Below are 18424 nucleotides of genomic sequence, written 5' to 3' on the forward strand. Positions count from 1 at the left end.
CGCACGTGTGTTAACACACCGTCATTATCGAGCGCCGCGCCACATCGAGGTTTAATCACTCCGAGGGGCCGCGCTACACACGCCACGAAGCGACAGCAGGTGCCTAGCCTCGCGTAGCCCTGACATTTGTGAAATTTCTCCCTCTATAATAATACATTACAAAGACAGATATAAACACATCTGCCCAAGTGAGCAGGAGAGCTGCCGCGATGTGAAACAGATCAGCGTGTTCTGCAGGTTTGGCACTTACTCCACACGCACGCTCTCATCGTCAGACAGACTGTCTCTTGCATGCAAACTAGTTCATTTATTTATTTTTTTAAATACCCTTTTCCGGCAGTTGGTTTTTCTTTTTTTTTTAAGCTATAAGGCGGCTTATGAAAGACAGAGATGAGTTCAGCTTCCTGTCAAGACAGTTCTCTGACAGTTTACAGTGATGTTGTGTTTTTTTTGTTTTTTTTTTTTGATCGCGTGGCTTCGTCCAGGCCAAGGTCTCTGTTGCCGTGGACACCGCGGTCCCTTCGGCTCGTTTTGGGCTCGGACCGCCTATATTTGGTCAGCTCGACGGCACTTTAAACGTGTAAACGCCAAACGTCGCCCAAAAGGTAGCCTCAAACAGAAACAGCCGTATTGAGAGTCCCTTTCTCTGGTATAACGGCGGCTGAGTGAGTTTGCGTTTGCGGCGGCCGCCGTGGCCCGGCGGTCCGGGCATTTATCACCGGCCTGTAGCCGAGTCTGCGGCGGCGCTAACCGCAGCGCGTTCAGCGGCGGAACGAAAAGCCCTCCATTAACATTTCCTTTTTACGAGCGGCCCTGTCGGCGCCGTCTCCGTCTTCACGTCCCGCTCTGAAAATACGATTGCCGTCCCGGCGCAACGTTGTTTACACTGATAAAAAAATGGGTTGTCACCCCCCCCCCCCCCACCCCCCCCCGCCCCGGCGTTGCCGTGGGTTTCCACACCGCAGGGCCCCCGTCATCCGTGCAAATGATGAAGCCATTTGAATGCAGTTTTTCATGCGTCAGCGCAGCATTGAGGATTTCCGCGGGCGCTCTTTCCCCCTGGATGGAGTCCAGCTTCCGCAGCACCCGGATTACCGTTAAGATGGATGTTGCCGGGGGGGTGGGGATGGTGTCGAGCCTGTCAGGGTCGGGCGAGCGGAGAGCGGTCTGTCGGAGTTTGAAAAACTCCTTGGCACGTCGTATCGGGGGATATGTGAGATTTGCATTCATGCCTATTTTTTTTTTTTTTTGGGCGGTTGTGATATTTGCATGTCAGCTTTGTCTGAATGGTTTGTTATGCTGACGGCTTTCACAACACAGCCCGTGCTGTCTTTCTTTTTTATTTATTTTTTGTTGGTAATTTCCAGTTTTTTTGGGTGTGGGCGTGGCTCGCCTGAAAGCTTGGGGCGCAGTCGGACGTCCTGCGGAGATCCGCAGCTTCCTCGGGGAACCGCTCGCTCCACCTGGGAGCCTCAGTGGGTTTCTGCAACAGCAGCCAGCTGTTTTCTTGGTCGCTGCAAGTGTGCAAGTGGCTCCCCAGTCGACGAAATGAGGCATTTGATTGGCTAAGCTGGGTGGGACACGCCCCTAACGTCCAATAGGATCCGTGCCTTGCGTTCGACTTTTCCCGTGACATTCTTTTCACCGGCAGGCACGTGCTAATATTGTCCGTGCATCAAAATGAGTGAAGTCAGGTGACATAGTGAAGGCCGCGGTGAGTATTTGGATGTGAGAACGCCCATTAACTGAGGCAATGTATGAGGAACTTGCTTGCATTTACAATATGGATTTACAGGCAGTTAGCGGGAGCTTGTGTGACTGAGTAAATGCATCACGTTTTGCTGGGTGGGTGACTGAAAACGTCTGTATTTTTGTGGCCGAACTGTTTACAATGTGAAAGTTTGATGTGACGACAAAGGTTAATCAATAATGGTTTGTTACATGTGTGTACAATTTCGTCGTTTTATTTGTTGCTGGATATTCATGAGGTAGGCAGTGTCTGTACTGCCTATCCTGACCCTCCCTGTTGGAAACCCTGTCCCATGGAGGATGAGAAGCAGGAGGTGCAGGAAGAGGCAAAGTAGAAGTAGTACTTGAAAGCAACTCTTTGAAAATGAAATTAAACCGTCCTCTGGCTCCAGTACAATAAAAGTCTCATTCAGACCGCACCAGACCCTTTTACCCCTCCTGGGATAGGCTATCGATATTTGATCTGTCCCACACTCACCCCCATCACCAGCCCCAAAACCATGAGGGAAATGAGAAGAGTTAGTCGAGAGGCAACCTTAGACGACTGCTCATCTTCATCGCGAAAAGAAGTAAGAATCCGCTCGTTGTTAGCTGAGATATTCCGGAAACCGCGATGGTAGACCGTCCTCCGTTGAGCCGGGAGAAAGGGATCCGGGCCCGGCGGTGGCTGTAAATAACTCTCCACAGATGTAAAGAGAAACCATCTCCAGGTTCCTGCGTGGCTGTGGTCTCGTTTACACATTTCACTAGATCCTGCTTGTTTTTGACCCGAGTTTTTGAGTGTTTTTTATTTTTTATTTTTATTGATTCTCTTGTTCGTAAAGCCATTGCCTTTCCTCGGATAGTTATTCACTGCACCTCTGTCTGATTCTCCTGTTGACCAAGCAGTGCCTTCCTTCTGCTTGCTATTCGGTTACACCTCCGGCTGTTATATGGAGGTTCCTTGGAGAATCTCTGAGTGTTACTGGTCATTGAACAGTGATGCATCTCAAGAGGACTGTAGGAATTCCAGATTGGCGTGTTCAGGGTCTCCAAACATGTTTGATTTATTGGAGAGAATATTACCCAGTGGTCTTGGGGTTTGGCAGGGCAGATGCAATGTGATATGGTTTAAGTACCAACTTTTTACCCTACACCAGAAATAAAATGCTTGTGTCTGTCCACCAATCAGGACAGAGGTCTTTCCAGTCTCTGAACACATGTCTGCTTCCCTGTGTCATCCTACAGACACCAAAATCCCTTTTATCTTCTTTCATTTTAATCCTTTTCCACCAGGTGAGTCATGTCAGTTTTTTTTTTTTGCACTGATGACCAGGGGAATCGGTGTGGCTGGGGACTGCAAGTGTCGTAGCCAATCGGATGCACTGGTATGTAATTACCAAGTAAATATTCCTGTTACAGTGATTTGTTACTACTTACTATTTACTTTCATGCTAATTGTTAAAATGTACTTACCAGTAGTTACTTGTGTTTACCTCATAATTGCAGAGTAATTTTGGGGACTGCAAACTAAACTTGTTACCGCCGGCTTTATGGCAAATTGACCGGGACGCGAGGGTTATAACCCACCTTTGGCACCGCCCCGAGGCGGGACCTCGGTTTTGCGTCTCATCCAAAAGGTGGCTCCTCTTACGGCACAGTGTCCCTAGTCCTTTTTTCGCCGGGGTCACTTGGGCGTCGATTTGGTCACCGAGGGAAGAGAGTAGTCCCTCTCCTGGCCAACCAGGCACCTCTTTCCGCGGTGGCTTTAGTTTTTTGGTAATTGAATTTCCGTGTACCCCTGGGTTTGGTGGTTTGGCACACGCAACATGACTTTGACAGTTGGCTCGGGGCTTTTCAGGTGTTGTCGCACCTCAGCACATTCATTTTGAGCTTTTTTTGTTCCGAGCTGAAATAAATATGGATATTTGATAAACAAAACAATAACCGTGCTGTCTCTGCGGTTATTGTTCTTGGGTTTGAGGCCAAACGGAAAAACAGAAGGATATAATTCAATCCAAACACTGTTTACTGCAGTTATACGGGATGCGTCGCAATTTAACAAAACAAAAAAAAAAAATGTTTTGAATGAAAATTAAAGCAGTCTGTCTGTGTAGCCAATGCCTTGGCGGGACTGTGGACTGTTTACCGCAAAGTATTTACCAGTATTTCTCAGAGCGGCAAACCGTGCGTTTGAGAAATTTGCTTACATTGGAATGTCTGAAGCAGTTCCAAATACCACTCCAGTGAAATCCCCTGCATCCTTTGGCTTCGTAATTGCTTTCAGAAAAAAAGGTTGCATTGTTTTCGTCAGGCCCCATTTAGTGGTTGCATAATATATTCATTGAAGTGGTGCCATTCATCTGCATAACAAATTGTCCTTCTCCAAAGTACAAGTCAGTCTGGTGTATTTAAAAGGTCAGCACTGAGTGGCGTGCACTACCACTGCTGTCCTCTAGGTGGCTTTACTTCCCTGCCTGTTTGTACCTTCCGTGTCTCTGTGTCTCTCTTGCTCTTTCTGTCTCTGTTTTGCTCTCACTCCCTCTCTCTCCCCCCGTCTGTCCTTTCTCTCTCTATCCCTCTCCCTCTGTCTCTCTGTCTCTTTTTCTCTCTCTCTCTCTAAAATGATAGTCAACTGTGCCTTGGCTGTGAGGAGACTCTAAATTCAATGAGCTGTGACGCTCCCTCTCTCCCCCCTGTCTCTCTGTCTGTCTGTCTCTCTCTCTCCCTCTCCCCGTCTCTCTCTTTTTCTTTCCCTCTCTCCCTCTGTCTCTCTCTCTCTCTCTCGCTCTCTAAAATGGTAGCATTAGTTTAGCGTTGGTCAGCTGTGGCTTGGCTCTGAGGAGACTGCGCTAGGTAAATCTGACGAGCCCTCTCTGGGTCTGCGTCGCTCGCTCCTCTCAGACGCGGTTTTCATTCCCTTTTCATTTCGCCCGGGGCGACGCAGAGGGTGGTGCGAGCCGGAGCAGGCAGGGGTCGTATGTAGCGAGTTAGCCGCAGCGACAGACGAGCTCTCTGTCCCCCCCAGCCCACGACCCCCGGTGGCCCTTGGGTCTGAGACCCATCAGCGCCACGTCACCCCGTCGCCAAAAAGCCTCATACTGAACCCCCCCCCTCCCCCCGCGCCCAATTAGTCACCCCCCATTACAGGGGCAGAGGACCTCCGCGTGAGTAACCGCTCCTGTCGCTCCCAATTAACCTCACGCCCAATTTGCGCCGCGCCGCAGGAGCGCAACCTTTATAAACGCCGAGCGGCCGGGACTCCGCCGGCGCGGTCGCTCCGGCAACGCTGAGGGAGGCGCGGTTTCTCCTCGTCGGCATACGCCCGGTGGGCGGGGCCTGGCCGGAAAGAGAATTCCACCCCCCCCCCCTCCCCCCGCCATCACTCCCCCCCGGTGACCAGCTGGCTCATCTTTATCCTGTCGGTAACACCGCGTCACAGCGGTTGTCTGTTACCTCATCACTGTGAGTGAGAGTCGACATGCCGGCTGCCGGACCACCGCTGCCTCCGAACCGCGTCTACAGAACACGCCCCCCGCCGTACGTATATCCCCCCCAGCCACCCGAACCTTTGTGACTGCCTTCCTAAATTCCCCCCCGAAGTCCTGAGCCTGTGTTGTGTGTGTGTCGCAGGTGTGTGTGTGTGTGTGTGTGCGCTCGTGCGTGTCTGTGTGTGTGTCCCACCCTCGCCTCCTTGTAATTACTGTTGAAGGGACTATTTTAGATGTAGGTCAGGAGAGCTGCCAGATTGGGAGATTTCTGCTTGGGCGAGTGGGGGGTGGGGGGGGGTCGTAGAGGGGAGTCCAGGTGGCTGCCAGACTGTGACAGCGTGATTCCTCCTTTCCCTGCTCTGGCAACCCTCATCTCCCCCTCGGTGCGAGGGCCTCTAATTGAGGAGTGAGGCTGGAGCTTTCCGGAGGTAATTGCCTCCGAATCGATTGCTGGTTGGCACCTTCTCCATCTGCCCCCCCCCCCGCACCCCTACCGCGGTCTCTCACCTGCTCCCATCCCGTCTGGAGGTGGCCCATCTGGAACACCACCCTCCCTCTCCCCCCGGTCCAGGTGGGGGGGAGCATGTGGCCCCAATGGACTCCTCATATTCAGCATTCAGCAGGACACAATGCACATAGCATAAGAGCACTATTATGGTTTCTTGTTGTTCTTGTTATTATTATTAGTATTAGTATTTTTTAATTGGGATCATTTTTAATTGGGACAAGCTGAAGAGGTCTTCAGCACTGCAGGGCATGTTGGGAAGGGCCAATGTGTCTGGGGGAATTCAGTGAGTGCAGTGTAGAGGGACTGGAGCTTTGTGTCTGGAAAAATCCTCACCCTGTGTACCCCCCCCCACCCCACCCCAAAAGAACGCGGCCCCTCCCTGTTTCAGCCGCATCTTTAAAAGGGCCTAAATTAGCACGAAGCCTTGAACCCCGTCACACGTGCGCCGCTGTAGCCAGGCCTCAAATTGCCGGTTGTCCTGCGGCCATTTTGTGTAGCTTGGCGTGGGAAGGTTTGAGTAACGGAAATCACGACGACGCTGATTTTTTAACTGTATGGGGGCTCTTTGGCTGTCCCTCTGTACCTCTGGAGTTCCACAGCGTCTGTCCCCCTGTGCTCCTGCAGTCCCCTTCATTTGGGCTACTTTCAGAGTTTCTCTTTGTTTACCGTTTCCCCCCGACGACGACGACAAAAAAAAAAAATGTTGTCTGGAAGCTTGACAGTTCCCTGATCTGAACGGGCCTGTCTTGTAAAATGTTTTGTGAGGTGTTGATTCAGGGCTACAGCTTAAATAAAAAGGCAAAAATCCTAAAACCCCCTGACGAAGCGTGTGTGTGTGTGTGTGTGTGTGTGTGAGAGTGCATGTGTGTGTGAGTGTGTCAGTATGAGTGTGTGTGTGTGAGTGTGTCAGTATGAGTGTGTGTGTGCGTGTGTGTGAGTTTGATTGTGAGTGTGTGCGTGTGTGAGTATGAGAGTGTGTGTGTGCGTGCGTGTGTGTTTTTGCGCATATGTGAGTATAAGAGTGACTGTGAGTGTGTGTATGTTTTATATAAGGAAGGCGTTTCGTCCCCTCAGTGAATGTTTTATTTATTTAATAATTTGTTGTTGCCTGTTTCTTCCTCGAGCATCATGGCACCTCTTCACTGCACCAGCACTGCTCTTATCTTCTTTGAGGACACTGCAGGAAACGCGATAGGCCGATCTCAGAGGAAATGACATAACTCTCGGCATTTGGGAAATGATCTTTTCTTATCTTTGTTCTGAATCGTGCTGAATCTGGGGGGTGGGGTTCTAATTTTGACTTTCACTTGTTTGGGCCTGTCTGTGTGTTTCAGGCTAGGGGGGAAATGGGTGCTGCTCATCCTTGTCTGTCTGTCTGTCTGTCTGTCTCCCTGGCTGGCTGGCTGTCTGTCTGTCTGTCTTTCTATGTCTGTCACTAAAGACTGCCCACCTTCGAGTGACAGCAGTCTCCAAGTGTGCTTATTGGATGGCTTGTTATGCCTTCTGGGTGACAGCAGCATTGTGCGTCCACTCTGTAGACACAGATGACTCTTCCTGCATCATGCTCTCTCAGTGGGGGGAGGAGCTCTGGCTTTGAGTGACAGGTCGCCAGTGAGAGGTAGGGAGGGCCAGAGACCTTCGAAAACCCTCAGCACCAACACCTGCCGTTGCCGGGTGCGACCAGGCAGGTGAATTGACAATTCCCTTTGCTGAATCCTGTTTCCTTCTCTTTTAATGGCAGTTCAGGGTTCGAATTCTATTTCTGCAGGACGTCTGACGTCTGCCTGCTGGTGAGCTGAGTTGGAATTTGGGGTTTTTGAAACTTTTTTTTGAGTCTTTTTGGCAGAAGGAAAGCGGTCTTCTAGGCCGTTTGGGGTTTCTAACGGCGACCACCGATGCGCAGTAACGGGTAGCCTCACGCTATCGTTATTTTTAGCAGCAGAAGGGCGAACGTTCCAAAATCGCATACGCGAGGACGCGGTCGCTACGCTCTTGCGCAACGTCTTTTTGCTTCACGTGCCCTTTTAAGGAGGTGGCCCTGAATCGTTTTTCGGTTCATTCAGGGGTTCTCGTTTTGTCGGCCAGTCACAACAAATGGAGCCCGCCAATCGGATCCCTCCGGGGAGGTACAGTACACGGAGTCCACCAATCGGAGCGCTTGACGGTGATAAGTGCTGGACCTCGCGGTGTTTTTCCTTTCGGGGAACAGGAAAAGTAGGCTTCGCGCCGGATTTTCTTTGGAGGGGGTAGCGCGGGGGCTGATTAAATTTTGGAAGTGGCGCACGTCAGTCCTGCCCGCCCCCTCTGTACGAACCCGTCCCGCGCGGATGATGCTGAGTGTCGCTCTTTCTAATGTCTGTTTTTTTCCCTCTTCCTTCTCTTTTCATTCCAGCTCTAAGAACACAAACCCTGTGGCTCGCGTCCGATAGATGTCAGCCTGGCCTGACATTTTTATGGGTCTTTCTCTTCGGCCTAAGGTGAGTACGTAAAACCTTTTCTTAGCGCTAACCCCTTTGATCTCAGACATTGGAGCCCCCCCCCCCCAATCCCTGCCCCCCCGCCCCCCCTTCTCTTGTCCTGCGTAAAGCAATAACACACAGAGAGACTTATCATTTTCGCCATCTCCGGTTTCACCCACGCTAATCCGTACCAGAGCATGCGCGTATTGACAGGTGGTAGAGTAACGATCGCTCGCCGGGGAGGCGCGTGGGGCTTCGCCAAACAGCGGGTTTAAAACGGAACTCGGGGGCCCATCGGCGGTACCGGGGCGGAGAGAGGCGGGGTAACCCGGCGCCCCCCCCAGCGGTCGGCCTAATTGGATTTGCCCGAAGCCGCGCGCGCGTGGGACCAAAAGATGCACGACCTCCTGTCAAAGATCATATCCGCGACGTCGATAGATTTTCTGGACAAATGCACTTTGGACAATCATTCGTAACGATTAACGGTGCCAGCTTCGCATTACAAAATTGACTGGAATTGATCACCGGGGCCTGGCCCGGTTTTTTTTTTTTTTCCCCCATGAGTTTGTTTTTCCGCCATTAAATTGAGCTCGCGACCGCCTCCACAGAGTCTCGTAAGTACGAAGTGGCATTATTTAACACGGTGACAATTTTCTCTGGTTACAGATGACTCTCCGATTTACGAGGACGTAGTGTATATAGCATCATTATATTTCCGCGTAGAAAAAAAAAAACAATCCTCGAGTGCTCCCATCGCTTAGCGATAATGTTTTTATTTTCAGTCATTACCATGACAATCTCATTATAAGCACCTGTTATCATGATTCACAGTCTCCTTCGTTTGCGAATAGGTCGTTTGTGGACTTTTGCACGTTTGAGGCTGTTGGGTGGTGGTGGAGGTGGGTGGGGGGTGGGGTGGGGGGGGTATGTGTGGTTAAATAACCATTCCAAAGCTCTTTTTTGTCTGTTGAGCATTTAGAAATACTTCAGAACCTTAATGTGGGTTACCCAGGAGTTGTCCTCAGACGTTCACCTTGTTTCAAGGGGGGTGAAGTTTGGGGTTGGGGGAGGGGGGGGTGGTGTAATTTTTTTTGGGTAGATGGTGGGAGTAGCCTTCCATGTAGAAAGCCACTGTCATTTATTCTTAATCCTCTCTGTGAGAGAAGGATTCCTCTCGCCCATTAGCTCGTTGGAAGTTGGAACATTGTGTTCCACTTCATGTCGGGGGCAGCAATTAACGGTCACTTTTATTTCTTTTTTCGGTCTGGCAAACGAGTCCGTTGGTTCCCTTGGCCTGAAATGAATGGAATGGCGGTCTGCTAAGGCAGCCAAAGGACAGCAATGATTTTTGAATTTTTTTTTTTGTTTTTTTGTTTATTCGTCTTCCCCACCCCCCACTCCCCATCTCACCCCACCTCTCCCGGAACTTTCTGAATGAGTTCTTTGTGTCAGCGAGGTACAGCGATGGCTTTATTGCTTTATTGTGTGACATGCGATGCCCCCCCCCGCCCCGTACATCACTGTAACAGTACCAGCGCATCAGTCACTGGAGTTACTGGCTGGCTATGGTATTTGGATCTTGGGGTTCGGCCAGCGAAGAAAGAAAAAGTTTAAAGATGCTCTGACTTCAGACCAGACAAAAACCCAAAATCGAGCTTCAAGGCTCTGGAGCTCTGTAATTATATTTGGGGTGCGCCTAATATGTGCCCCTTTGTGCGGTGTGACCTTATGTGTGTCCCTTCCCAGTCAGCTGGAATCTAGATGTCTGGAGGTGTGGATAACTAGGTTGAGAGACCTTTTGACAGAAACTAGATTCTAGCCCAATATCGTTCAGCTTTTTCCTAGATATAGCCTGGGTGTGTCCTAGTCGGCTGGAGAAACTTTCACTTTTCAACCAAAGGTCAGTTAGCCGGATTTTCACTGGAACGCCTAGATGCCGTTCCCCCGATTTTTCACTTACTTTTCCACCACAAAAATGCTCCCTGGACTTATGTAGAGTGCCGTTTTTATAAAATTACAGGGAAAACAGGGGGGCCTGAACCCCCTAAATGCAAGTGAGGCCTCAGCTCTCCTGTGCTGCGAACGACCTGAGAACAGCCTCGTGGAGCTCGACGCTTCACAGATGCTCGGTTCTCGCTGCAGCTAGCCGAGAATTTCACCCGGAAAACCGGCGTACGTACGCGTGCGTTCGCGTCGCCCTGTCCCCGCGAGCAAACGTTTGTAATCACGCAGGGGGGAGAGAACATCTCAACAGGTTGGCTAATCTCATCCTCCCGGCCGTCCGAAGCGCACAATGTGCTCGTTGTCCCTCGTCTGTTTAGGGACGCACTGATTCAGTTAAGTTGTTTATTCGCATGGAGACAAGCCCCTGGAATCGTTTATTCAGAGGCTACTTCCTCCGATCTACACGATGGATGTTTTTTTTTCTTCCCCCGTCTCACCTCCTGTACAGGATAGTGTCCTACTTGGAAACAGTTGCAGTTTACATACCTGTGTGTTAATGCATTTTTGTGTGTGTGTGTGTGTGTGTGTGTGTGCTTGAGAACTTAGTGAGTCAGGTCTTGAGGGTGTTTCAGATGCAGTTCATTATTGACTACAGCAGTCTCCACTCCTGCAGATGAAACGGTGCGTTCTCAACACAGTCCTGCTTTTGAAACGTTTGCGAGATAACGAGCTCGCATGCACTGAGGGAAGAATGTGACCCTGGCTTCTCAGCGTCGTATTCCGATAGGAAATGAAATGAAAAGGCTAATATAGCTGAGGTGAGGGATCGGGGAAGAACTGCCGTATGCAGATTCTGGACTCATCTTATCTCCCACTGGCTTCGCTGCTGCTTTCTGAAACCGCCGAGCTGTCCAGTTATTAATCTTTAAATGGACCCATAAAGTATATTGTTTTACGGTTTGTTCACTCACTGTGGGTGACATTGTTATGCTGGCAGTCATGTCCGATGATGTTTATTTTCTTTTACGTTGAAACCAGTGGAGTTTCTCTCTTCGTGCTTCAGCTTAATCCATCACAGGAACTGCCATCTCGCTGCCGAGAGCCGGATCATTCTGGATATTCAAATAATCATCTCCGCTGCTTAGTCGAAATATTGATGAAGCCGGGGTAATGTTTCCCTTTGATGTTGTGGCGGTCTGTCAGGTTGTGCTTCGATATTACTTTTTCTTTTTTTTTTTGCAGAATTAATTTTTTTTTAAACCAGTTTTTGTCAGCTTTCCTTGGTGTGTCAGTTAAGCCGTTGAGTGGCGTTAAGTGTGTTTGTGTGTAACACAGGAGTGATGCTGGTCTGTACTTTCGCTGCGATGCTTTCTTACCCATAGATCCTGCGTGTGAGTTCTGACCGGTCCTGTTTGGATATAACATGGCGTCGTCCCTCTGTCTCCAACAGCGACTGTGCATCGTGGTCGGAGGGGCCACGATACTGTACCTGTCTCTCTGAGGATTATGGGAAATTTAATATGAGGGACTCGTGCTGTGCAGAGTGGAAGCATCGGGTCTCTGGCACGATCTCTCGGGTTCTAAGGCAGACTTGGGCTCGTCAATGATGAATGAAGGTTGTGACGGGTTGTGTTTTTGATTTATCGTCGCCGTCTTCGGCGCCAGTGTTTAAGGATTTGATCGTCCCCCGAGCTTCGCCGCGGAAGAGAAGGAAATAAAAAGGGAGAGGGAGGAGGAGGAGGAGGAGGAGGAGGAGAAGACAGGGACGGCGAGGGAGGCCAGTACTCCCCCGGCGCATTCATTTAAAAAGAAGGTCATTCCGACCACCCCCCCTCCCCCCGTCTCCCGTCCCCCCGTCTCTCTGTCACTTAAGATGAAGTCTGTTTTAATTAAATCCGGGGAGTCAGAATATGAAAAGCCCAAGTTTAATAGTCAGTTTGGAGGCGCAAATTAATCTTCTGGCAGGGAGCCACTCACGGGGGGGTGGGAAGGGAGGGGGGGGGAAGCCTGTCCTCAGAGCCGCCGCCCAGGAGCTGTGGGCTGCCCTTGCCCCCCCCTTTTTAAAACGGGGTCCCATTACCCTCGCTGTCAGAGGGGGGTCCCCAGTCGCCCCGTCACGCGACCTGACTTCGCGCTCTAAAGGAAAACTCATTTACAAAGGTGGGGACTACTACACCTGCCCCGGCCCTCGTCCGTGAGGGGAATCCGACTGCCTGTGATGAGCTCTGAGCTGCCGGCTCATTGGACGATCGGGAGTGGGGGGGGTGGGGTGGGGGGGGGGTGGGGGTCCCTTCATTGTACTGGAAGGAGGGAAATGTGCAGTTTGTGGTTCTGTCCTCGTTTTTGACAGAGAAGGCACTGGTTGCCAGTATGGTCATTAAGACACATCATTTCTCTTCTATGGTTGTTGTTTTTTGCTCGGCTCTGCGCTGTTCTGTGCTGTTTTCTATGGTGTTTTGCTGTTTGTTTGTGTGTGATGAAACCTCTTGGTCAGGTGACCCGTGTAAAAAGGAGATTTATTTCTCCGTGGGGCTCATTTGGATAAAAGCAGGATGAAGAGGAAAGAAAGGAAAACTGTTTTATTCCCCAGAGGCGCTACGTGAGGATGGTCTGTAAGTGGCTTTGCACTGTGAGCTGTCAGAAATGCACAGCCTTTAATTAAGTCTCTTAGACGGCCTTCGGTTTGTTTCCCTTTTGCGCAAACACTCTCGTATGTTTCCTCCCACTGCTGTGATTGACGGCTCCTGTTCAGCTGCACAAGGTAAAGTGCATAGGACTGCTTTTGTTGGGGGGGGCGAAATCAGATTTATCAACCAATTTATAACTACCCTCAGCGTACATCAGTAATAGCTGTTGTCTCCTCTAAATGTACGTTGCATCTCAATGTGATGCTTCAACCACGAGTTGAAGGTAAAGCTAGTGGAGAAAAAAAACATAAGCACCAAAACTGAAGTCCCTTAATTGGGTTTTAGGCCACTTCCTGCGACCATTACTGCCTGTAGGTTCTGTGGCATTGAGTCTATCAGCTCTGCAGGAGGAGCACCACACCACTGTTTCCACAAGGCGGTTGGTCGCCTCATACTTTATGGAAGGGGATGACCCTGTCTTGGTCGCCAGTTGAGAGTTTCCGGTAAACGCTAAATGATTTGGCTCAGATCTGGTTACCGAGGAGGCCGTGACCAACGGAAAACTTCAATGCCCTGGTCCTCAAACTGCTGGGCGACTCCTCGTGCTCCGTGGATGTGAAAGGATTATTTAAAGGTGGGGGTGAAGATGATCGCTTGGGAAGATGGTGGGGGTGAAGATGATCGCTTGGGACCGCCATTAAGTAGCAGTTGACCGGTCGATGCCTGTGCGTGCTCAGGCCACGCCAGGAAAAACACGCCGCGCATCGTCATGGAATCGCCCGGACCCTTTACTTTCGGAACGCTCTTCCGTTTGCGTTTGTTTTGTTCGCTACCTATGGTTGCCTAGGAGACTGGAATCTGATTCTCTGTGCCGGTTGGGCGGAGTATTTGATTAGCCCGCTCTGCCCGAGAGTTCGGATTTTCCTCAGACAACTTCGCTGGTCTGAAAACCGAGGGGGTTGGAAGTAGTGGTTCTCCAGGGATGCCGTCTGCTCTCCGTCCTGTATGTGCAATAACTCCCGGGAAGCTCGTAATGGTGCCTGCTACTGTTCACTTTGTTAAAGGAGCACCAAGTATGTTACGTTGCCTCAGATCGATGTTAGATGCCAAAGTTGGAGGCCAGCGGTCGATCCCTCCAGACTTTGTTAAGGGTGGCATACAGTAAGTTCACGACACCACTCGGTCTCTGGGACAGGCCGTGATTTGGGCTGGGCGGGTGATGAGTGTTACCCATCCCCCCGGGTGGGACCAGCAGTCTGGTATTGATATATGTGGCCTTTATGTTTTGTGATGGAGGATGCTCTGTAGCTTGTAGGCTGAATGGTGAGACTAGCAGGGCTGAACGGCAGCGTTTTCGTTTCTGTCTGTCCTCGTGCTCTCGCTCGCTAAAACAATAGCCGCGGCGTCGCCGACGTTCTCGTAGCTCACCTCCGGTGCATCTCCCTGACTGCTGCGGCCGATGTGTTTTACGATTGATTTATCGCCTCGCTGCCGGTGAGGACAGGTCCCTTTTTCGGTAGAACAGAGAAAATAAAATAAATAAAATAAAACAAAAAAAAAAAAAAAAACAGGAAGAAGAGTGAAATATGCGCCCCGCTCCGGTGCTGAAGTTTGGCGCCTCGCCCGAGCGGCTCTCGCGGCCGGCGCGGACGGCACCGGCGGGTTTTTAGAGCGAGCGGCGGGAACGCGATAAACAGGAAGCGTGAAGGAATCGCTCTCGTGCTAGCGCCGTGTGTGTGTAGCATTGTGCTAGCGCCGTGTGTGTGTAGCATTGTGCTAGCGCCGTGTGTGTGTAGCATTGTGCTAGCGCCGTGTGTGTGTAGCATTGTGCTAGCGCCGTGTGTGTGTAGCATTGTGCTAGCGCCGTGTGTGTGTAGCATTGTGCTAGTGCTGTGTGTGTGTAGCATTATGCTAGTGCTGTGTGTGTGTAGCATTGTGCTAGTGCTGTGTGTGTGTAGCATTGTGCTAGCGCCGTGTGTGTGTAGCATTGTGCTAGTGCTGTGTGTGTAGCATTGTGCTAGTGCTGTGTGTGTGTAGCATTGTGCTAGTGCTGTGTGTGTGTAGCATTGTGCTAGTGCTGTGTGTGTGTAGCATTGTGCTAGTGCTGTGTGTGTGTAGCATTGTGCTAGTGCTGTGTGTGTGTAGCATTGTGCTAGTGCTGTGCGTGTGTAGCATTGTGCTAGTGCTTGTGCTGTGTAGCATTGTGCTAGTGCTGTGTGTGTGTAGCATTGTGCTAGTGCTGTGCGTGTGTAGCATTGTGCTAGTGCTGTGTGTGTGTAGCATTGTGCTAGTGCTGTGCGTGTGTAGCATTGTGCTAGTGCTGTGTGTGTGTAGCATTGTGCTAGTGCTGTGCGGAAGTTCGTCTTCATTGCTTCTGTGCATGCTGTGGTTCAGCGGGGTTTTTTAGCATTCACAATGCTACCTCAGTGCTGCGCACTTCAGCATGATGTCTCTCCACCACCTGTGTGTGTGAGCGTGTGTGTGAGTGTGTGTGTGTGTGTGTGTGTGTGTGTGTGTGTGTGTACACTTAATCTGGAGTACTGTGATGCAGGGAGGGAGGAGGGAGGGGAGATGTGCACTGTGACTAATCCTGGCATCTCTGTGGCTGGCTGGGTGTCCTTCATGGGTGGCTACTCCTGCATGCATGGAACCGCATGCATAGGAACACATGCAAAGGATCGCATGCACGGGAGTAAACTGCATTTTCACAGGATACTCCCACAGCCTCCACAGATATTGAATTTAAAAAGGAATGATAAATTAAAATAAAACCAGGATTTTTTGTGCGTTTTTTCTATGCAGAGCATGTCCCCTTGTTTCCTTGTTCAGATGAACCCCTGCTTCATATGTGAGTGGCTGTTGGCCAGTAATGTGGGTAAAAATTCCTCTCCCTCACAGAACAGCCAATCGGCAAAGGGTATTTATATTTAACAGTCCTGTATCACCATTACTTTTTTTTAATTTTATTTTTTACTAACCCCCATCTCAACTGCGAAAGGGACAGCCTTTTATCCCCGATGCATCAATTGACTGTTGCCATGGCGATAGATGGTCCAAAGTTCTGCTTCCACGGAATGCCACAGGTTTGCATGCGGGTTTCTTTGATTGCTTCCGTTTTGGTTTAGAAGCCGGTGAGTGGATCAGTCCGGCCGCAGTCGGAGGACAGATCGAGGCACGTTATCCCCGTGGAAAGTCGAATTACAGTACGGCAATCGGGCGAGGGAGGAACTCTGTTCCGTCCTGCTTTCTTTTTCCGCAAAGTTAGAAAATAACTAAACAAAAAAAAAACAACCAAAATGCTGCATTATGCTCACAGACAGTTGATACAGAGTCTTATTTATTCGGGGGGGAATCATTTTGCGGGGATGGCAGACTGATTAAGATGCAGCTGTACTTTTGGGGGGGCGTCGTCCCAGCAGACCCACCAGTCATCCCAACTGAAGACGTCGGATATCTCTGTTGGAAAAAGGGAAAACGTCTGGTGTAATCGCTCCCATATTAATTACACTGAAAACACCGTTATGAGGAATGCGCCTTTGTTAAATTCAGTACCCTCTGTGTGTGTGTGTGTGTGTGTGTGTGTGTGTGTGTGTGTGTGTGGGGCTCAGCTCTCCCCAGTCAGTGTTGCCCTTTGAAGTTTTTTTATTTCTTTATCATTCTGCAGAATGGAGTGTGGTGCTTAGCTCTACTCTGGCTATTACTTTGTGCTTAGTGTAAATTAGAGTACAGGCTGCCTTCACTTTGTTGACCGTCTTCCTATTTAAAAACGTGATCCAAGGTACCAGGTTTTGGTGCATTATGCAATTATGAGAATTTGTGTCTGAAAACAACATTCCATGCTCTTCTTTTTTCTTCTTTTTTCAGCTCTGACAGAGAGGTTGCCATGCCATGCATCATTTGTTGATGACTGGCCACCTGCTTGTCGTACGAAAATTATATTTTTGGCGGCAATACCATATTTATTTTTGTTGGAATTGTGTGCGAGCATTCAGGTATACGTACCTGAATGTCCCCAAGCTTGGCAGGTTCTCAGTCCATCCGAGCATCTTGGACGTTGGACGTCATTTTGGACGTTGGTTATTAGCAGCTGTCAGCTAGCTATGTCGAAACATTTTTGCACAGCAAGTTTTTCCACGATCGTGCAGTGCATTCCCGCGATCAAGGGCTCTCAAATTACTCCGTCTTAAAGAGTTTTTCTTTTCTTTGGTGTTGCTTTTTTTTTTCTCTCTTCTTTAATCATTAAACCCACTTCCCCCCCACTTCCCCCACTCCCCACCCCACCCACTAATAATGCATATCTTGAAAGTGCTGAAGAAAAGGCTTGGCTTCATTAGTGTGAGAGGAGAGAAATTGGGACCGTATTAGCATTAGTGTGTCTGTATTAAACATCTTCGCTTTGTTGTTGATTAGCGATGTTTGAAGGATTCCAGTCGCCTCCTCCAATCGCGTCCCCATTGGATTCGCCTGCCTCCTGTTTCATGTTTGCATCAGTATGGTAATGCATTAATTGGCTGAGTGTGGAGGGGGGAAAAAAAAGAAAAACATTGTATTTACCGTCAGACTGATTAAAATATTTTAATGCAAGCAGATTGAAATTAAGTCTAATTATCTCCCTGAGCATTCTGAGAATGTTTCAGGGCAGGCTTGTGCGGTGGGGTTCTCTGAACCCTCTTTGGTCTTTTGAAACAGATTTTTCGCAGGGGTACAAAACATAAAGGTTCCTTTTCCCCCACCTGCCCCGCCCAAAAGTTTCACCTCAAGACTCCCAGCAAACAGGTCAGGGTCCTGCAACAGTTACTGCCAAATCAGGGGGTTCACCTGTTGCTCTGCTAAACCCCTTCCAATCCCCCACCCAACAAAAAAATAAATAAATAAATCTTTCAAATGCTTTGCAGAGAACAGTGTGAATCTTTCAGTTTTGAATTCATCTTTCCCACAAGCTCAGGGCTTCTGCTGTGTTTTTTTTTCTTCTCTCTCTCAGGAACACAGGGAGCGAATTGAAAGTGCCGCAGAACAATTCATTCCCTATTCCTTCTATTTTACGAAGGAGATTTACATTTGGAAAATTATTTATCTATTTTTGCAGCTTGGTTGCGAGAGATTGATTGCAAGGGTGCTCGCCTCAGTGTGTGTGTGTGTGTGCGTGTGTGTGTGCGCATGTGTGCGTGCATGTGTGCTGGTATGCGTGTGAGTGTGTGTGTGTGTGTGTGCGTGTCTTTGCGCGTGTTTGTGCATGTGTGCTGGTATGCATGAGTGTGTGTGAGTGTGTGTGTGCTGGTATGCATGAGTGTGTGTGTGCAGGTGTGCGTGTGTGTGTGTTTGTGTGATTGCGTTTATCTGCGCATATTTGCGTGCATGTGTGTGTGATCTCTGTTCCCGGGCGGTGTTGGAAGTTGGATAGGAATGGTAATTGGTATGACTAGGCTCTCTTTGTAGATAAGGTGAGGCAATAAGGGGTTTTCTGCGATGGTCTTTGAGCGTGTGAGTCTCTATTCTTTTAATAGATTTCAGATCGGGATGACCTCACCTCCCCCCCCCCCACCCCACCCCACTGTGAAAGCGGACGTTCAAGGGCCCGAATTTCAGCCCGCGCCAACGTCGGAAGCCATTTTTTTTCCCCTCACGGCCTTTTCGGGCTCGAAGCGAACACGCGCAAGCATATCGCCG

The 18424-nt window shown here is 49.7% G+C and overlaps 1 protein-coding gene across 11 annotated transcripts in view; it reads left to right on the forward strand.

Annotated features, from left to right (window-relative positions):
- Positions 1 to 18424, forward strand: part of arvcfb (ARVCF delta catenin family member b) — a 206854-nt gene that overhangs the window by 41779 nt on the left and 146651 nt on the right. For 9 of the 11 annotated variants that reach the window (XM_064353729.1, XM_064353735.1, XM_064353734.1 and 6 more), the window contains exon 2: positions 8120 to 8204. The exons of the other annotated variants lie outside the window; for them this stretch is intronic. The gene's annotated coding sequence lies outside the window, so the exon portion shown is untranslated. The remainder of the gene's footprint in view (positions 1 to 8119; positions 8205 to 18424) is intronic. 11 annotated transcript variants of the gene reach the window in all.

The sequence above is a fragment of the Anguilla rostrata genome, chromosome 10 (assembly GCF_018555375.3).
Source record: "Anguilla rostrata isolate EN2019 chromosome 10, ASM1855537v3, whole genome shotgun sequence".
Taxonomy (NCBI): domain Eukaryota; kingdom Metazoa; phylum Chordata; class Actinopteri; order Anguilliformes; family Anguillidae; genus Anguilla; species Anguilla rostrata.